Source organism: Camelus ferus, chromosome 1 (assembly GCF_009834535.1).
Source record: "Camelus ferus isolate YT-003-E chromosome 1, BCGSAC_Cfer_1.0, whole genome shotgun sequence".
In the NCBI taxonomy this organism is placed as follows: Eukaryota; Metazoa; Chordata; class Mammalia; order Artiodactyla; family Camelidae; genus Camelus; species Camelus ferus.
In genome coordinates this window covers 58344051-58365640 of record NC_045696.1, presented here as the reverse complement: position 1 = coordinate 58365640, position 21590 = coordinate 58344051, and the positions used below count along the sequence as shown (strand labels likewise).

Genomic DNA, 21590 nt, shown 5'->3' with positions numbered 1-21590 from the left:
TGTCCCCCAGAGGAAAGTGACCTTGCATGAAATAATCCTTTTTGTTTGTTAGTTTGTTTATGACTTTCTTTTTTCTTTCTTTTGTTGGGGGGGGGGCAGCAAAGAAAAGAGCAGCTTTATTGCTTTGCCAGGCAAAGGGGAGTCACAGCAGGGTACTACCTTCGAGACTCATTTTTTACTTTCTTGTCCCACCCCTTTCCTGACAATAAATTTTTTTCCTCTTGTGTAACTCTATTTGCTAGATAGGATGCTGCCTGCTTCATAAATCATTGAATAAATCCAAATAGAAAAATATTTACTTGGTTGAATTTTGTTTTTTAACAGTACCAGTTAGGAAAAAATATCTTTGAGAGCAACTGTTGACATATATTTGAAAGATCTATTCTGTGAAATTTTTAAAAAAAGACTGCAAACACCCCAAGGGGAAAAAAGGCTTTCAAATAACAGAAAACAACTCAAAAGGATTGAACAATAGAGATTTAACAAGAAGGCTAAAGGTAAGGCAGTTTTAGGGTTGGTCAGTTAATTGGCTTAATATCATCAATGGTCCAAGTTCTAGCTTTCCTCTCTGCCATCCTAAGTATACGAGCTAGCTTTCCTCATGGTCACATGATAGCTGCACTTTCTCCAGGTATCACATCCTCACACACCATTCAGAGGCAGAAAAGGAGCAATCTGTTTCTTGTGCCTCTGTTTAAGACTGAGAAACTTCTCTAGGAATGTTCTACAGAGCAAATGGATACTAACATCTCACTGACAAAAGTTCAGTCATGTCCTTTTCAAAGACTTTTGAATGACTAAGGCTGTCCATTGGACTGAGGCTGGGGTGACCTATCCCTGATATACATGACTGTCTAATATCTAAACAGAAGCAGGGGTAGGGGGTTGACTGTTGGGCAGGGTACGAATAATGTCTGCTACAGGGCTCAATGCACATTTCTTGATTTTAATCTATTTTATTCTCTTAAACCTCAGGACATTTGATTCACTGACACCTACCGGGAGAGAGATCATTAAGCCTCACACAATAACTGGTTTCAGAAACACTATAAAACTGCTTAAGAGTATTCAGAAATGAGTTCCTTGAAAAAGCCACAAAACTGGTCTACAGCTTCATAACAAAGTGATTACTTTTCACTAACTTGGTATAACATCTTAAATCCGTGTCTCATTTTGAATGCCAAAGCAGCCCTTCAGAAAATACATGACTCCATCAACCATACTTGTTCATTCACAGCCACTTGCTGTTTCAATTAGCACTAGGCCAGAGAGGGGATGACTACACGATACATGAAATAAAAAGTTGATCCATATCTACCTATATGTCTGGCTATCTACTTACCTGCCCACCTGTCACCTTTTATAACTGGCCACATTCCTTTTCCACAAAAGCTGACATGTGCCCTGTGACATTTTCATTAGAGGAACTTGGGAATCCTCCATAGGATGACATTTGTCACATCGCCAGCTCTGTTCTGGCACATGTGGTTTCCCTCCGGTTTGACACTTAGGATTTTTCCATTGCGAGCAGCAGAAACTGGCAATGGCTCATTTATGTGGAAAAGGAATTTATTTGACGGACATGGGGAAGCCCATAGAATCAAGGGACGTTCCAGAGATCTGGGTAGAGGAGCTAATCTCAGTCGCTGGGATGAATTAACTCCAGAATGCTAGTCCAGCCCTCAAGGTCCAAGACTCTGGAGAGAGAGTCCAATGGCTTAGCTTGGCTACATGCTCTTCTCTTAGCCAGAGGGAGTGGGCACCTTGATTATGATGTCTACTAAAACTGCAGCCTGCGGGCAGTCATTTCCCACAGGGAAACCAGGGTGCTGGGACCAGAGGAGGCTGGATGCTGGGCAGGCAAATGCAACCACCCACAGCAACAGCTGAGCACTGCTGGAAAGCAATGCACAGTCAGTAAACAAGACGCATCGGATGTACTAATAAAACAACTTTTTTTTCTGCTTCCCATGTCTCTTAAACCTGCTTAGTGGAGGAAATCTGTCTCTGAATGCGTAAACGCTACTCACTTTTAAATAATAAAACAGCCTCTGATCAATTTAAGATGCAAATACAATTTTAAATTCAACAATAGAATGTTAATTTTATTAGCACTTTACTCTTCAATCAAAGATAAGACTTCCCTCAACTCCCCAACTGGGATCAGTTGCAAACAAGCTGTCTGTCTTTGGCAACAAGAGTGGTCAGCCTGTTTTCTCTTCTCACTACCTGCTGCTTCTCCTCCGTTCACGGCCACAGCTGAGGAAGGAGTGGGAAGGAGGAAAAGAAAGTTCTTTAACTGGTACTGTCATAAGATGGCCTTGTGCTCTCATAGCACAGCAAATATTTAAAGCCTGTGCCAAACACTGTCCTAGGGGCTAAGAGACAAGTAGGACCCAGCGAGACCGGAAGTGGTCCTCTAACAGAGGAATCACATGTACAACACGTGCAGCTCATTACGGTTTCCAAGCACTTTCACAAGTCTCCCTCCACAGTGCTTGGTCTCAGGGAGGTTAAATGACTTGTCCAAGTTCACATGACTTAGATGTGATGAAAGAGAGAAGAGAGTAGAAGGGCGTCTGGCATACAAATCAACCAGTCTCAGCGTGAGCTCTTCAGACCTTTCCTCCTTTTACTGTTTTCATTGTCACTTCACATCCAGGGATTATTTGTCATTAGAAATAGCTTTCATCTCCACTTAGGGGTTATTCCTGATGCTTAAAGCTCCAGGAAGAATGCTGTCTGGTTAACTGAAGTATTACTATAGCAACAGTGACCATAAAAGCCAAAATAGCAGGTACAAATTTTCACATCCACAGACCAGGGTGTGCAAACATGTAACTTCATTTTCTTATAATTCAAGGTAATTTCTGACCTCAGGCCCCTATTCTGCTTGATGCAAGAAATGTATTCTAGTCACTTACAAGTAATAAGTATTTCTTAATCATTTTTTATTTAATACTTAGTCAATCCAAAATGATTTTCCCTTTCCCTTTGGGGACAGTATTGAGTTCCTGGGGGAAGGTGGGATCCTGCAACTGCTCCCCCGGTAGCGGGGTTGTAAGTGGATTGTGGGGTCTGTCTGCAGCTTCTACAGGCCTCATAGTTGGGTTGACTGGGGTAATGTTTTATCCTCCTTTGAGCAGAGACTGCAATGTCCTGGTGCTGGGGATCCCCGAGTTGTGCTCACATTCCCCCTCAGATGGCTGTGGGGCCATCTAGACCACACCCTTCTGATGCATGGGACACTCCTCCCAGGGCTGAGGCTCCGTCCGGTACACTCTCTCTCAGCTAACTTGCCCCACTCATAGGACCTAGAAGTACTTTCTTGCCACTCTCAAGGTCTAAAAAATCCAGAGGGCTTTCTCTTCCTTTGCCTTGAGGCCAGAATGAGATGGAGTAGAGGAAAAAGAGGAGAAGAAAAGAACACAGTGGTTAATGCCTCGAATATCACTCTGTTACATCCATGCAAATTGCCTCCTTCAAAGAAGTACTATTTTTCATTGCCAAGTTCAAATCTACCCTCTTTTAACCAGGTTTCTGCTTTCTCCTTAGAATGATTAAAGAAACACCAAGCACATCCCCTTTACCCAGGAGCTCCCTTGAATGTACCTCTTCAGCCCCCATCCCAAACACACTAACCTGTGCCACAGGCATCCACCGACAACCATCTCTGCCCTCCCCAGCCATCGGGCCCTGCCCCTGGGACCTGTCAGTCTGTTTCCACAAACAATCAAACAATCTCACCTCCACCCACCTTCACTTTTCATTCTCTCCATTCTTTTATTACGTGAACCCGATCTGCTGGTTGATATATTTTTCTTTTCTTTCATTATCTTGTATGTGTTTGTTTTCTAACTTTTTTACCTGCCTTCAATCCTCTTTGGAAATAGATGTGGTCTAAAGGAAAATTGTAATAAATAAAATCCTCATAAGCCCTTCAAGGTTCAGTGAGTAGAACTACCCACATTATGCCAGGTGTGGATGCACCGTAATTTTCCTGACTCCAAATTGCTTTCATTTTGAATCAATTTCTTTGTGTGAAGCCTTTGATAGTTCCCCCTCTTCTGAGTCAGTGATCCTAGTTAGGCAAAAGAAAGAAAAGAAATAATGGTGTTAAGTAATCTGTGATATCCCAGGCTCTGAGCTGGACACGTTGATCTACATGATCTCACTGCAAGCATCCTAGATGTATAGGATCCTAGCTGAAGCCTGAGCCATGTTTACCCTAAGGTTCAGACAAGCCCACCTGGAAGCTGCAGAGAGAATGAGATGGACAAGGATACTAGGACTGGTTTGAGCCTCCTTGGGGAAAAATAATTTTCTAAGTTTGAAGAAAGAATCCAGTGGAAGAGAGAAATTTTCCCACTATTCATTCAACAAATACTCATTGAGCACCTGCCATATACCCAACACTGTGCTAGGTGCTAGCGATACAGCTGTGAGAAATCCAAGAGCAACGAACCAGGTTTAAAGGAGAGGGCCAATTCTGTGTGCAGCAGCAAGTGTCCTACTCAGACTGTCCTCTGACCCAGACCCTGGACCTAAGACACGGCGGCTGCAGGACAAACACCAAACATTGCTTCAGATCCATGTTCAAGAAACAATACCAAAGGAGAGCGTGAGCCATGGTTTCTGCACCCTGGGAGACAGGGCCTTCTACACAAACATCAGAACACTTAACTTGGAGATACTGTTGGACATCAGAAGGACATTCAAATGGGTCATCAGGAGAGGCTGCTGACATTAACCCAGACAACCGAAGCAAGGAGTTTATCCCTTGGGCATAACATAAGCAAGGGCAGCCGACAGGACATGGGTCCGGGACTTGGTTGAGATCTATGCTGGGGCTTGCAAGGACTAACTGGGAGGAATGTGGGGAGAGCTACAATTCCTCCAGAACTAACGGAGGTGGAGCTTGCAAAATGCAGCTTGTGAATTCTGCCCAAGTCTCTTCCTCTACCCTCAGGGTAATGTGGCCTGGAGAGGTTTATGCCAAGTTATTCCAGCAGCTCTAAGAAGTCAAGGCAGTTGCTGAGGGTTATGGATTTAGGAATGGTCTTTCTCCAAAGTCCTTCCTAGCCCCAGTCCATTGCATGGTGTAATGGAAAAGCTTCAGGATTCCCACCTCTGCTCTGCTGTTAATGCATGATAGGGCCTTGGGGGAGTTAATTCAACTCCTTGGGCTCAAGCATTTCATCCTTTAAAAGAAGAGCTTGAGCTAGACAAGCTACAACATTCTGTGGTTCTTGGACTGGTTTCAGCTCCTCAGCACCGGGTCTGGGTACCCTTGACAAAACTAACCCAGCCTTGCACATCCAGACGAGGCCCCCTCACTTCCTCACATGGCCCGTTTACTCCAGCCAAGCCAGTTTTCTCACTGTCCCTGAACGCAGCACACTCATATTCATTCCCAAACCTTTGCCAAATCCCTCCCTAAGGGCACTGAGAAAATTGGAATGCACATCTTGGTCAGACCATGGTCTGCCCAGTCCAACACTGGAAAGGACACGCCCACCACCTTCTCTGAGGTCAGCCTTCAAGGTGGGCATATGTCAGCTCCTCTGGGCATCCATTTACATCTCTGACATTAACTTGTCCAGACCTCAGTGGATTCATTTATATTTCCCTCATGCACTACATCCTGGAGTAATGTGTTTCACGAGTTTATTACCCATTTCTTTTATTTGTTCTAAGTGTTCCTCACTCATCTTCCCCTCCAGCAGGTGTTTGGATTGAATCAGTCCTTGTTCACCTTCTCCTGGTTATTGATGAGTTCACTGCTTTCCATCGTGTCCTTTTCCAGTCTGGAGAATTCTAGCCTTTCTGGCCTGTCTTCCCTTGATTGTTCTGTCTCTGTTCTTTCTTCAGTGTCAGTCAGAACATCCCTTCACAGGTTCAGCGACTGGAACTTGCCACAAATCAATGAGGGAAAGACATACAGTGTTTAGAGAAATGCAAGGGCGTGGGCTCAGTTATTTTTAGTCCCCCCCGCCCCCAACTCCTTGCTGATGTCTGATGTGTGTTTTCTTGGCTTGTGGAGCAAAGCAGTAGTTCAAACTCATGGACTGGAAGGGAAAAGGCCTGCAAAGACACAGGCCCTTTTCTGGTTTTTGACAGAGATGTTAGTTACAAAGTTTGGATTTGTTTATTTTTAAACATATCTGCACATGCCATGTTAAATCCATCTGCTCCTTTTCTGCCAATTTCTACAAACTCAGTTGATAACAATGATAATTAACATTTAGTGAGCTCTTAAAATGCCCTAGGCACTGTGCTAAGTGTGCAGTATCTTTCTTAATCCTCTCTGCAACTCTCTAAGGTAGGGACAATTATTACCCAGTTTTGAAAATGGGAATATTAAGAAACAGAGATTAAGTAAGTTGATCATCCACAGCTGGGAAAGGGCAGAGCCTACACTCAGGCCCTGGGAGGCTGAGATTTTCCACCTTACTGTTCTCTGCAGTTAACCCTGGCTGTAGATTAGAATCACCTGAGAGCTTTGAAACACCACCAATTCCCCTGGCCGCACCCCAGGGGAACTAAATCTGACTCTCTGGGGCTGGGGTCCAGATAGCTTTAGAAACTCCTGCAGGCAATTCTATGGTCCACCCAGGATTGAAGACCCACCATGGCTCTGGTGTCTCCTATTGTCAGAGCCTGTCAGTTTATCTCTACAGTGACCAAAATACATTTAGTCATCTGCAACATAGAGGATTTTCAAAGGACTTTCCCCTCTGGAACATTTCTAAAGATGTTGAATCTGATCAGTCTTGGAGTAGATGCTTTTGCTGTTATGGTGGTGGTGTGGCAAGATGTATATAATAAAACATTTAGCATGTTAATAATTTTTAAAACATTTACCGTTTGATATATAAACTGGATCATTCTACATATTTTTTTTAACTGTGGTGAAATACACATAACATAAAAATTTCCATTTTCATGATTTTTGAAGTGTACAGCCAAGTGGCATTAAGGACATTCACATTGTTGTGCAACCATCACCACCAACCACCTCCAGAAATTTTTTATCATCCCAAACTGAAACTCTATGCCCATTAAATACTAAACCCCCATTTCCTCATCACCCTAGTCCCTGACAACCACCATTCTACTCTCTGTCGCTACGAATTTGACTATTCTAGGCACCTCACACAAGTAAAATCATAAAATACTTGTCCTTTTGTGTTTAGTTTATTTCACTTAACACAATGTTCTCAAGGTTCATCCATGTTGTAGCATGTGTCAGAATTTCCTTCCTTTTTAAGGCTTAATAATATTCCACTGTATGTCTAGACCACATTTTGGAAAAATTCATTACACAGATTCTTGAGAAGGGAGTTTTAACAGTGCACTATCTGGAGAAGCCAAAATTTGCTCTGACTTTTTGTATTTCTGTATCTAAACTATTTCATAATCTTGAGAAGAGAGACATCATTCCCTCCTTTAGCCCCACGGTGACAACCTTTTAAAAGAGCATTTCTTAGAGAACTTTGTCAAAATCTTAAAAAAAAGTCTAAGTAGATTATAGTTGTTTTTCTCCTATATCTACTTTTTTACTTTCACAAAGAACTCCACTGTGTGTCTCTTCCTTCCCCTGGGTCTGTCCACGCCTACATTTTCTGTGTGGTCCAGATAACTCCCACCTCCAACAAGAATCCTTCCTGGACACAGGTCCCTTGGGCGCTCTCTCTCTCTCCCCTCTCTTTCTTTCCCTTTCTCTCCCCAAGACCTGTCTGGTGTTTATTGCCTGGAGCAGCCAATCTGGCATTTACCTGATATTTACTTCTTGCATGCACCTCACACTCCTAATATGATGATCATCCCTTAAGCATCGCTCATCCTCTGTGTCCTCTCCAGCCTCAGTGCAGAACTGAGCAAATAACAGAGGTGGGAAAATTCATATTTAATTGAAATGAAAGAGCCTGCTGCCTCTACCTAAGAATCAGTGCTTCTCAGCTAACAGCTGGGATCTGAGCTGCCAGCAACATCCCCAGGATCTATTAAGGACCCATCCCAGCTCCCTTCATTTCCCAGACTTGGGGCAGAGCCAGTGCTAAGCCGTATCGACAGGGGCAAAGTTCTCTTCATCAGATCTTCTCTTATTATTCACTTGGCTCACATGCCCAACTTTTCTGGGCAACTGTATCCCTGCTTTTTTTTTAAATTCCTCTCCATCTCAGTTTCCTCTTATGTATTCCAATCCCTTAGGTTCCTACCTCATGCAACAAAGGTAGATAACAGGTTTTCATTCTTTTGTTGTTGATGTCTCTGCCCTAATCAAGGTCTCAGGGAATGGCAGGGGCTGTTGTACCTGTCTCTTACTGGCCTCCCTCACTCAAGTCCACCCACTGCCTCCCATCTCACCACGTTAGCCTCCTGTTCCAAACCGCAGATGATTCTCTTTGCCTGCTCTATAGGATTAAATCCAACCCCCTTCCATGGCCCTGATCACAGTCCAGCATCACCCCCGACTAGTGTCCCTCCATAGGTTCAATGGATAATAACATATTGAATGACTGCTCTCCACGGGCTAGCGTTCCGGATGCACTGTGTAGTCCCAGCACAGTGGTGTGCACAGTAGGTAATTTGCAGGGAGTTACTGTTTCTCCCCTAGTCCTGCTAAGATGCTGTTAATTTATGGGCTGCCTTGTCCAGATAAGGCATTATGCCAACCTATTGTTCCCCCACCATGAGGATTTTGGGAGCCACGGAACACCAGAGGAGAGACATTTTGGTCAGAGCAAAGGAGTATTTCTGGACCTCTCAACCATGGTAGCAGTTTACTACCCCAACTTAGGCAGTGGGTTCTCCTTCAGATGCCTCCCTATGTCCTATCCAGATGTCTGGCTCTGCTCGGGTCCTGTAAGTGCCAGGTATGGGCCTCTTCTTGGTTACACCCCGGGATTCTCTCCTTAACAAGATTCAGATCCCCTTCTGGGGACACTGTGTAGGTTTTCTTGGCCAACACCCATCCTTTCTGATCCAGGACTTTTGTGGCTTCATCATTGTCCTCGGACAGAATCACAGGCACAGAATAGAGCTCTTGTTTTCAAATGTCTTTAAGGAGGGGGGCCACACCTTGTGTTCCTCCTTGGGTCCAAATGTCCTGAGAGTGACCCCTGCCCCCTTGCCTGGGACTGAGCACTTTACTTGGCCCTTTATCTGGCTCATCTACCAGGAAGCCTGGTGCTGTCTGCTGGACCAGCCATGCCTCTGTCCTTCCTTCTGATCTTCACACCCCTCCCCTCCTCACTTCCTCCTGACTTATCATCAGTCCAAATCTAAAAGTGTTTGCCAGGACAGCCAGAAAGAGGAAGGTGAAGAGGTGCCCTGGACTGTCTGGGGAGTGAGATGTGATTACCCCGGGTGTCAGCCCAAGGGCAGCATACAAAGTCAGCCTGCCTTCTCTCTCCACACCCCTAAAAATTGTGTACGTGTGTGCATGTACACACTTATCTTCATGTTGCCAGAGAGAACGTGTCAGAGAGTAAATAAGTGAAGGCCTAGAAAGGGATTTATTTTCTCAGGAATTGAGAAGAAAAACTAGAACTGTAACACAAGAAGCAAAAATGACACCCACATGAACATGCACAGGTGGGTTTGGTGAGCACTTTAGGGGTCTGGGGTTTCAGAGCTAACTCTCCACTCTTCTGTGACTTGGAGAGCTACTGTAGGGGTCAAGGGACCCATGTGGTTAACTAGATTAATTAGTATGGTTAATTAGTATGTGTTTTACTCTGATATGCATTTTCTATTAAAAAGTTTTTAAGTGCAATTATGGATGTTAACAAATAATCAGAGAAAACACTCTGATATGGAAAAATAAAAGTTCAAATCTCAGCTCTAAAATGTGAAAGATTATACCATTGCACCTCAGTGTCCTTATCTGTAAAATGGGACTAATAATAATGATTCACTCATTAAATTGTTATTGTGCACTTGTTTTTACCAAGTACCATCTTGTGGGCTAGGATTACAGCAATGAACAAAGCAGGCAATGCCTCCACTTTCCTGGAATTTATATCCTGGTCAGGGCAGACAGACAATAAATATGTACCATGTCAGGTGACAATAAAGGGTGACAGGGGCTTGTCATTCTTGAAAGGATAGTAATGCGTCTCTAACAAGCTGATACTTGAGCAAACTCTGAAGGAAGGAAGGGAACAATCATGTGGACACCCGACAGAAGAGCTTTCTAGGTGGAGAGAACATACACTGCAAAGGCCTGGGGGGGGGCACTCGGGTGTTCCAGAAACAGTGGGGAGGCTGGGGAGGCTGAGGAGAAGTGAGGAGCAAAGAGCGAGACGAGATGATGTCGGAAAGGGCCTTGCAGGCTGGGTGAGGAAGTGGCTTTTGCACTGGTGAGCTGGAGAGCCATGCAAGGCCTTTGAGTAGAAGGGGGACAGGACCTGACTGAGGACGGCTTCTGTGTGGAGAACAGATTGTAGTCACAAAGGTGGAAGCAGGCAGAGCAGACATCCGGGTGAGGGAAGAGGGTGGTCTGAGTTGGGGTGCCAGGAGAGGAGGTGGTCAGAAGTTGTCAGATTCTGAAAATATTTCAGAGGTAGAGACAATGGAACTTATTGATGGTTTATTTATGGAGTGTGGGATGACTTCAAGATCCTGGCCTTGAGGAAGTCAAAGAACAGAGTTTTTATTTACTAGAATAGAGGAGTCTGAGGTTTGAGGGAAGAAAATCAGAGGTTAAGTGTTGGACACATTAGGTTCAGGATGCCTATTCAATGTTCACGTGGAGGAGGGCAGCAGGCGGTTGGTTCTCTGCACCTGGGTTTCTGGAGAAAGGTCAGAGCTGCAGCTGCAAACTTGGATGTCATCAGCAGAGGGATAGCATTTACAGCCTCGGGGCTGGACAGGATCATCTAGAGCAGCAGAGCGGCTGCCTCCTTCACGGGGCCCTGAAGGCCAAAAGAAGTTATATGGAAAACACTTCTGTAAACTGTGAAGTGCTATACACATGGAAAAGACTCAGTGCATTAACGTGGTAAAGGACATAATTTAAAGAAGAATCTGCAGGAAGAATTAGAGTCATAGAATGTTTATGCCAGGAGGGCCTTAGAAACCAGTCACTAGACCCCCCTCATTTTAGCTGTGAGGAGCTAAGGTCAGAGAGGTTAAGAGACTTCAGCAAGTACACCCAGCTCATTAGTGACCAAGTCGGTCTCAGAACCGAGAAGTCCTAATTGTGGGAACAGTGCTCTTTCTGCCAGCAACGCACCTGCTCACATTTACTGCTTCAGCTCTCTCTCAATCTGTTAACCAGGGCCAAGTAATTCTTCCAAAAGAGAAATCTAATTATATCGCCTTGTGCTTTCATACATTGCTATTTCCCTTGCCTGGAATACTCTGCCTCCTCCTGCTTCTCTGTCTGGCAAATTTCTGCCGCGTCTCCATTCCCAGCTAGAAGGGCCCTTTGCTGTGAAGACCTCCTTGCCCTGCTGGGTGGAGCTAGTCACCAGGCCTCCACCTGCCCGCAGCACTCTGCTCCTGCATTTGACGTGATTATGGCTGCCTCTCCCGCCTGCCTGTGAGGCTCTGGCTTTCTCCTCTTCCTATGACCTCTCCAACCAGCATAGTGAGTGGCACTTAAATGTTTGGGGAGGGAGGGAGGAAGGAAGGAAGGCCTCTTCTCTCACATTAGCTCAGGACAATGGCAAAGCTGTCATTTAGTGACACTTCAGTTCCTCTGACCTAAGTGTGCTTCTGGTTCACAAATTGACAGTGACTTCTGGGGTGGGAATTTTCCTTTTTCTTTTCCATTCCCAGGCACAATGAGCAGGTGGTCCTGGGACCAGAAAACTTCTTGGACATTATAAGTGATTGCTGCCTTCTTTTTTTCAATTCTCTCTCTCTATCTATATGAGTAGCTGTGGCTTGTTTGCCATTTGCTTCAAGGCTGGATTTGTGTTTATGCCTGGCCTATGCACAGGTGTGTGTACATCCGCACACACACACACACCTACACAGACTCCTGGGAGAAGCTGCACTCTTGTTTTTCACAGGTAGCCAGATCTCCCAGAAAATGCCCTCCGGTGAGCTCCCAGGTTTGTCACCATTGAGCGTGAAAACTTGTATTTATTTCTTAACCTCTTGGTCCCTTAGTTGAAGGTAAGTTTGGAATTTCTAGGTCAAGAGTGAGTTCTAAGAACGCCTTCCCACCCACCCCCACTCCCCCACCCACCGTGTTCGCTGCTCTTTAGCATGTTTGTTTTGAATAATTCTGTACTAATTACTGTCTTTCCATTCTGCTTAATTAACACTGTTCGGCTAGGGGGAGAATGGCTCCTAATAGAAGTAATTATTGTACAGGTTATTGCAAAGGTTTAAGGAAGGTGACAGAAGGTGGTGGTGATACTGTGGTGATGAGGTCAACACTCCAGGTTTCGTTTCTAGTAAATAATTCAGAGAGTCTAACCAGGCTGAGTTTGCCAAACTCTGGGGATGCCTGAAGCGGGTGGCAAGCCGGGCTAGTAAAGCAACTACCCCTTCCTGAGGTTTGGACCTCTGAAGCTCCTTTGTATTGAGAGCTCTTGAGTAATCACTGTTAATCAATACAGTACTGGAGGTCGCAATTAGGTTTAATTAGCCCAACATCCTTAGCATCTCTGCTCCTGTCTGTGTCTCCTTGGGTGTCTCCCCTTCTTGGCTCCTGCTTCCCCTGAAAAGGAAGCGTTCCTGGCCTATGTCCCCAGTCTGGGGTCTCCCCTCTTCTCTTCCTGCACTGACCCCCCACCACCACATTAACTCATAATGTGGAGGGGGAGAGCCAGGAAGGGGCATGAAGTGATGGTGGGAAGGGAATAAAGAAAAAACATGGTGGAAAAAGAGAGGGGGAGGAAGAGAATATGGTGAAGGATGGAGAAGATGTTTATTGCCTTTCAAGAGAGAGTTGCTCCCAACAGAACTACTAAGAAGGCACTTTGTCTACCCTCCCAACCAGACAAAGGGGAAACTCTCCTGCTCATCCCTTTTCCCTGCAATATATGGAATATTTTCATACTTTTGTGTTAAATAAAAGGTGTCTATATTTATATTTATGCAATAACAAAAACAGCCCCCACAGCTCTGTATGGAATGGGAATGGGGGTGAGGTGGCAGCACTGAGCTGTGGAAGGGTCCCAGACTGGGGAGGCAGGAGACCTGCCCCCACCTCAGCCTGCAGCTCTGGGACAATTGCTTCTCCTCTAGATCTCATTGTCCTTGTCTGTAAAATGATAGGTTTGGATTCGATGCCCTGCATTACCTTTTCTAACCTGGTTTTTATCTCTAATTAAATGGATGGGCTACTAGATTGGTATGCCTGGACATACCCATTTCCTCTGGACATACCCTTTTTCCTCTTGTCTGCATCTCTATCCTCTTGTCCAGTGTGTCTTCCCTTTCCAAGTTCCTCTCCATTCTGCACATTATGAGTTTCAGCATTCCTGTCGCCCTAGAAATTATTTCTGAGACTGTGCACTGTTTCCCCTTTCAGCATCTCATAAACTCCCTTCTCGGATTCTTTCATTTTTTCTTTCCCGTCATCCTGGCCGCATTGCTTCTTACTTGGTTCAGTGGCGTGTGTGTGGACATGGGCAGGAGGGTGATTCTCTGGGGCTCTTACTGTCTCCATTCCTCTGCTTTACTGGGATTTCCTTTGCCTAGAATTTTGTTATGTAAAATGCTTCCAATTTTTCGATTTCTGGCATATTCTAAAAAGTCTTCTAATATTTTCCTTCTTCCAATTTATCTATTTTTATTTCACAGTTCTCTTTGGCTATCTCTTATAATCACATTTCTCCTGGTTTAATTTTTCAGGTCCTTTGTCTTTATCCTTCATTCTTTCGTTTTCTTTTCTTAGGTCACCTTTTTTTTTTTTTTTCTTTTTTCTTTCTTTCTTTCTTTTTTTTTTTTTTTTTTTTTATACCTTTCTTTGTTCAGCAGAGGGCTCCCTTCCCGTCCCTCTTGCAGCCCGGCAGATAGGATTTGAAGCTTGCCCCCTGTCTTTCCCTCTGGTTTTCTAGCCGTCAGAAACGCTAGATACTTAAACTTGTCAACAATTCAGCCTTGTTCGGTGTGGTCGCGCTAAACCTTCCCCCCTCAGCCGAGAGCACTCCGCCGCCTCCCGGGATCGCTAATCCCCTGGATGCCCTCCAGATGTTCCTGATGTTATCTTACTCACCATAGTCCCTACTCAAGTCGCTCGGCTCTGTAGCGAAGGTATCAAAATCACCAAACCTAGTCTCCAGCTGAGGAAACTGAGGCTTGGAGAGGTTCACTCAAGGACGTGCAGCTTGTAAAATTAACCCTTATCCGGCCAGTCCAGCCCAGCAGCCTCGCCTCACTCCCTTCGACTGCAATTTACACCAGATTTCCCCTGTTTTGTACGCGGTTCTTTCCCGCTTCAAATCCACAGGCAGGAAGATCCTCTCTAGCTAATAAGGCTGGGAAATTGGAGAGCCGAGGGGAAGGGAGGATTTCCTCAGGCCCCGAGGGTTCGAGTGGGCAGGGTTCTGGTAAGCCGACACCCCAGGGTGAGGTCGGGTTCGAGTCGGGGCTTATCGAGGACCGTAAGGCAGGATGTGGCTAAAGGTAACCTGGGTCTCGCTTCTCGAACGCCGACTGCGGAGCGGGACTTTGGCCCACCCTCCGGGTAAACACACTTGGCAGGCCGGAGCGGGAGTCGGGCCGAGCCCAGGGACGCGGAGGTGCAGGGCGCCCCCTCGCGCCCCTCCGCGCGCCACGGGGCTGGCGGGTGGCGCGCCCGCCGCGGCAGGTCCTCTCTAGCCCCCTCCTCCTTTTTGCTCCTGCTCCCCTCCCTCTGTCCCCTCGCTTCCAACTCCTCCCCCACCACCTCTCCCTCCCTCCGGCTCCCTCGGTCTCCTCCTCCCTGCTCTCACCCGCGCGCCGCGTCGGGAGCTAGTTAGAGCGCGGGGGCTGTCGCCTGAGCCCCGCTCCGTGGAGCCGGGCGGGTCTGCTGCGCGTCCGGCGGCTGCTGGCGGAACCCAGCGTGGCGGGCGCCGGAACGATTCGCGGCTGCACTGGAGCGCCGAGTGAGGGCCAGGGGCCGTTCCTGCGCGGCCGCCCCATTCCCAGACGGGCCGCCAGCCCTCCTGGTTCGCCTCCGCCGCCCCTCGCCGCCGGGAGCCAGGAGACGCCTAGAACTGGGCACCTGCGCCCGCAGCCCGGAGGTGAGTCCCGGGAGCCCCGGACGCTTCCCCTGAGCGGGCTGGGGCCGCAAGTTACAAACTTCAGCAACTCGGGTGGGGAGAAGGATTGGGGCCCGGGGGCGCTGGCAAATTGGAACCAGGTGGCGGAGGCTGTGGGCGGAGGGGAAGAGGTCCCCGGGTTCCGCGCCACACGCTACCATCTCGGCTTGGGTGCCCTCCGTGCTGCTGCGTTCCCGCCGCCCGCTGGCTCTGGGTCCATGCTGCACGGGGCCCTGGCCCCGCTGCGGTCGGCGCGTCTGGGGGCCGGGGGCCGGGCCTAGAGGAGGGAACGGACATAAGAAAGGCTGAGAGAGAGCGGGGCTGAGGCTCCGAGACTGGTGCCGAGATGGAGGCTCCGAGAGGGTGGACGAGTGAACCCGGTGGAGGGAGAGTGCGGGCGGCTAGGCGCGTGGGAACGCGTGGCCCGCCGGGAGTGTGAAATCTCTCGCTCGGGGGACGTCTCCGCTCCGCCGCCGCCAGCGGGGCCCCTGCTGGATTCTTCTCTGACCCCCTGCCCTGGCAGGGCCTCGCGGAGCCCAAACTCTGCTCCGCCAGGCCGTAGACGCCTAGACGCAGCGGTCCCAGAGCCCGGCGCTCCCGCCTGAGCAGGCGGAGAGGGGTGCGGCGGCGGGAACGAGGGACGCGATTTCCTGATTTATTTTTCTCATGGTAATTTGTCTTTGTGGTTGAGGCTGCCCATTCACTTTCCGCTCACGTCTTGCGGGAGATCCAGCTAGGAGGGAGGGAGCAGGGGGCGCTTGGGCACTGGGAGAGATGGAGACAGAAGAGGGGATGGGGACTCGAGCCGGGAGGGAGCCGAGAGGGAAGTGGGCGTAGGACCGGCAGAGGATGATGGCGAGGCTAGGGGGACCGGGCCGAGCGGAGCTCCGGGCGGCGGAGGGAGGACAGAGCCGGCTCCTTTGCCTGCCGCAAACTTTAAACAACGAGGATGAGCCACCTGAAGCGCCCTTCTTGTCTCCTCTCCTTCTCCCTGTGCTCGGTCCTTGGGTTCTTCCTCCCGCCTAGCCTCGCTGGGCTGCAGTGGGCGCCGAGTTTGGTTGGGGAGAGGTAACCTCCCGACTCTGCCCCCACCCCTATGATCCTATCCAGGCTTTCCGCGGTAGGGATGAGAGCAGCCCGAGTGGGGAAGGGCTGCCCTTTCGGGATGCGCTCTTCCGGGCTGAGCCAAAGGAACTGGGATTGGGAGGTTGGAAGCTTGCCTGTGTCTAGACCCACCGCTATCCTACCTTCTCTGGCGAATCCAATCTCCTTCCACATTTCTCAGGCACCTCCGCTTCCCCTCCTATCCCCACCACTTTGGCCTCGTTGGGCTCTTTCTGCAGCAGCGCGTCTCTCCAGGCCCTCTCGGTCCTCCCCAACCCCACTTTCCCTCATCTTTTAGTCTATTCTCTTCCATTCCTTCGCCTCATTTACTCCCCCACCCCACCGTTCTTCTTGACATTCAAAAGAGGCCTCTCACCTTTTCAGAACCAGGATAGGTGACCTTGAGGAAGGGGAAGAAGGGAACTTGAGCCTGAGAACTGGACCTCACAACTAGGAAAAGGGGGGCAGATGAAGAAGCAGCTTGGAAAAACTCTCCAGAACCCTGCCCTAAATATAGATTCCCAACCTTGGAGGAAGGAGGATAAAATATCAAAGAGACAGAGAGAGAATTTGCTGCTCAGGCACCCATAGGGTGAGAGGAAGTCAAGCCAGGGTCTTCCTTCTCCAGAAATGACAAGAGCCAGCATTAACATCACTGTGGACATCAAACACTTTTAAAGCATCTACTGTGTGCAGTGTACCATGCTAGGTGCTGGTAGATGCAAAGAGGTACAGGCATGAATCCACACCCAGAGAGGCTGCTAAATTCACCAACTTGATCCTGAGACTCGTGTGTGTGTGTGTGTGTGTGTGTGTGTGTGTGTGTGTGTTTGGGCAGGAAAAACATGAATAGAAAAATGCAGGCAGTACAAGGCAGGGAGGGCTTGGTGCCAAAGGGTGACTAAGGACTTAGCATTGGACTGACTGAAGAGAACTTGAGGACTCAGGTGGGACTGAGAGCTGGGCTTGGGACTCTGGCCCCCTGCACTAGCTGTCTGCATAGGGAGGGTGGGACCGAAGAAGGGAGGGACTCCCTTTCTAATTCCCTAGAGCCCGGCCTCTCCGGCTGAGAAGCCAAGAGGTCCACCCTGGCTCTGTGGATTGTCACCTCCCAGTTGGGATTAGAGGAATCTCAGGAGCTTTTCTGTCTTGGGGTACCCTTCCCCCCTTGTTTGAAAGCCCCTCTGTGAATTACTTCTTACTGAGACTCAAAGCTGGAAGAGGGCTTCAAGATTATCATGTCAGGGAAGTTACAAACTCAGATGCCTACAGAGGTCAGACAGGTAACAAATGCGCTGATCAGGTATGGCAGGGGGCAGACCCGAGGACAACTGGTTATTCCAAGTCAAACTGGCCAAATAAAACAGTCCTAGCAAAGCCAGCATGCAGCCCTTGAGCAGTCTGATCCCCGGTCTCTGCAGCTCTAGAAACAATAATTTTAAGTGATCTCATCTCTGTGTGTACATGTTATCTATCTGTTATTATGTCTCCCTGTACTTTGGGGATTGACTGGAACATCCCACAGCCTGGTCCTACCTGTGACCTGCTGGGCCCCCAACACACCCTCACTCTCAAGGGCGCACTAGGATTCTGCTGTGAGATGAAGAGTCCTTGAGGTCAGAGAGGCATCTTATGTTATCAAATCTAGCACTTCACATTGATACAACGTTCCAGACTCAGAGCCAGGACTGGAACTCAGGTCTTCCGCCCCTCTCCTCCTGCATCTCCCCTCCCTACCCAACCCAGTGAGTATAAACCAGTTTCATTTTTTACAAAAAAAAAAAAGAAAGAAAGAAAGAAAAAAGTCCAACCAAGACTTTTTGTTTCCCCAAATCCTTACGCAGAGGTTGGATGAGAAAAAACTGGGAGCTCACATAAGATGTTCAGGGACCCCCAAGGAACATCCAGAAAAGCCTGATTCCTGATTGTCAAGGGGGCAGAGGGCCAGCAGACATTTATAGAGGATCAGCCTGGCAAGGCTGAAGATTGGTGGATGGAGTGTGTGCACTTGGGAAGAAGGTGCTGCCAGGTCCAATTCTTTTGAACATTGATCATGGCACTACTGTTCTTAATCACCCTCCTGTATCCCACAGGGAAAAACCAAGGAGACAGCAATTCAGATCAATACCATACAAACAAACAATTCACTACTTTCATTGAGGACTGAGGTGGTAGAATGGATACAGAAGGCAAAGAACAAGGTCACTGATTACAAGTGCATGTTACCTTGTGATATAGCCCTTAGGACCCAGGGCTGAGCTCCAATGCCCTGCCACCCACAACCCCAGCACCTGGATGTTCCCCATGGTTTTCAAGTGTTGGCTTTGTTACTGCCTGGATACAAGATCAATGAGACCAACAGTGACAGTAAACTCACCTGGTCATCATTTATCGAGCACCTACTATGTGCTGGGTACTGTGCTAGAAGCTATGGGTGCAACAGTAGGCAAGACATGCCTCTGACTGATCTCCCTGGATGGATGTGAATCAGCATAACTAGAACACAGTTACTAGCATTGCCTCGACATCTGTGATATAATTTACTGTTTGTTTTTTTTCCCGTGTGGGTTTATCTGGGTGGCCTGATGGCTAATAAGGAGTTATCCAAAGGACTTGGCATCTAGGGTTTGGGCTGAGAAGGCTAGGCTTCCACCACCTTAGCTGTTCCCTCAGTGCCGGGTCCCCTCTCCATGCCTCTGATTCCTCACTTATCAAGTGGGACTAAGTGTGTACCTTGTACCTGTGGGGTGGACAGAGGCAAAGCCAGGCACCTGAAATCTGAACTGTTGGGAGGGAGTATTGGTTATTTATACATCGGGGTCTGAACCCCAGTGAGTCTTGGGATCATTCTTTGCCTCATCCAGTCACCTTGATCACTAACAGTGACTGTGTGTGTGTGTGGTCGTGCATGCTGAAAATAGTTACCTCTAATAAATGAGTTTTCTTCACATTCAGATCTTTGCATTTGAATCTAGCCATCACTAATTTGGTCCTAAATTTATGACAAAGCTTAACTAACTTGTCTTAAGTGTATGACCGGAGCCAAAGCAAGTGGCTTGACTAACAGAGTTTCATTGAATAGGCTGAACTGAGGCCTTCTTTTACAGCTTGTGTGGGCACCATCTGGATTTCACTGGCATACTGCTATACTGTTGTGAACTTCCCTCTCTCTGACTTTTGGTGTGATGTCTGCCTTAGCTGAGGAGATGGCTCTCTGATGGATAATCTGGAAAGGGATCTTTGTCTATGCCATTCGCTGTCTCAGATGGAGGAATCTCCTCCAAGACTCTCTTTCCTAAAAAACTTCCCTTATAACCAGCTTGAATGCTAGAAAGTACCAGCTGGGAGCAGAGTTCTGAAAGGGAAGGGGATGCCAGACTTCCTGTGGCTCTGTCGTGTCTGCTCCTCTTTCTCTGCTTTAGTGCTTTGCTTCAGTGAGCGTGAGAGATGAAAATCAAACCTTGCAGAATGCACTTAATCCTGACATTAGTCAGGGGCTCACCAATGAGAAATGATGACACTTGGTACCTCCAGAGTGGGGGAAAAAAAGATGGCTTCCAGTCCAGTTTGCTGCTGGGCACAGTAGGGAAAGCAGGGACCTGGGAGGGATGGTGATTGGGCATGGGAGAATTTGACCTTGAGCACACTTCCCAGCAGTTGGACTTCACATCCTCCTCCACTCTGACTTGAAACAGGAGGACAAGGATTCCACTAGGCTTTCCCTGAGCACGTGAAAGCTTTAAAGGCAAAGCTGTGTGCTGAGTCCCACCAAGACACTGCCCTCATTGATCTGTGTTTAATAAGGATGACTTAATCAGACTTGCACCTGGAACTCATTTGAATTTGAAGCCTTCTCAATATTATCAGAATATCTTTGCATTTGAACCAAGACTGTCTCTGGCCTCTTGTGAGATAGGAAGGGCTGGTACTGGAGGATGGCTGGTGACCATCTGTTCTGCCATCCCCTGAGGATCAAATTAGAGGAGATAGGTTTAAATCCCCAAAGGAGGAGGCTGGGTTAGAAATGAGGGAGCCTTCTCCATCTTGAATAGAGATTACAGTCACTTCTTGATTTTCCAGGAGTGGTTAATTTCCTTTTTTGTGGATTACTTGTGGGGAATGTTTTGTCTCAGGCCGGCTTCTAGTTACATCCAGCATCTAGCTCCACTATTGGTAACCCATCTGATTGCCAGTATCTTCAGAAAGTGGATTGTCCTTTTAGTCTCAACCTGAGCCAAACATCATTTGGAAAGTAAATCTGCTACATATTAGGTATATGTGTGTATGTAAATATACTCATATACATCCACGTATAAACATAAATGCAATGCATTATAAGGCTGTGTAACAGTTTGATCATTCAGTATTTTGAATGACCTGCAGCTCTGTTCTTCTGCCAGAGTTGAAGTGAGGTTGCCCTAAGGGAGATAGCTTCAGGGAAATGGCTGGTTGGGTAGCAACTTACATCCATCCTTACTTGCTAACACCACTGATCCACCTGAGCCAAAAACTCCCTCCAAACTGCACTAGTCATTGTCTTGAGGCCCCCCAGGAGCCCTGCTTTAAGTACAAAAGAGCTGCAGTTGGTTCTCAATTATTCAGGGATGGGTGGATCCAGTGTGTAAAGCATCTGACTCCAGACTCTTCTTTCCCTTCTTTTGGTGCCTTAAGTAACTCTACGCCTGTAGTGAGAAGCTGGGGAGATCTTATCGTTTAATACAAACTTGTTTCTAGCAGCCTCTTCCTTCTGCTCCTCTTCCCTCAAGGTGCCAGGGGAAACTAGGAGCCTTCCACGAGATCTCATCCACCCCGAAGCAGACTGCCTTCAAGGCTCACACGTTGCTCTATTGGCCAGGGTGTGTTTCTGCCCAAAAGCAGGAGAGAGGAAAATACCACCAGTTCTGGCTTCTGCAGGGTCAGATCCCTGTAGCTTTCCCAGGACCTTGGTTTTCTTCCTTTCTCCCTTTTGTAGAGCCACCTGCACTTGCAGTTTATGGAGTCAGCTGGTAACCCGGGGCCCCATCAAGAATCTGCATGAAGAGCAGTGTCCTTATGGCAAAAGCTCCCAAACAGGCCAGCTCAAAGGAACAGTTCTGTGAATGTCCCCAAGACCAAAGGTCATTTTCCTGCATAGACCAGATGCCCTGGGGCCATCTGCTTCCTTTTAGCATCTCTTTTGCTTCCAGAGTGAGTCTCTCTTCATATGCTGGGCTCAGTCTAGAGAGCAAGGCTGAAGTGACCTCTGTGTACAGGCAACAGTAGCTTGGTCCCACT

The 21590-nt window shown here is 47.7% G+C and overlaps 1 protein-coding gene across 3 annotated transcripts in view; it reads left to right on the top strand.

Annotated features, from left to right (window-relative positions):
- The first annotated feature begins 14498 nt into the window (after positions 1-14498).
- SEMA5B (semaphorin 5B) overlaps positions 14499-21590 on the top strand; it is a 121643-nt gene continuing 114551 nt past the window's right edge. The window contains exon 1 of one of the 3 annotated variants that reach the window (XM_032480489.1): positions 14499-14519. The gene's annotated coding sequence lies outside the window, so the exon portion shown is untranslated. The other 2 variants (XM_032480474.1, XM_032480494.1) reach the window with 2 other exon arrangements.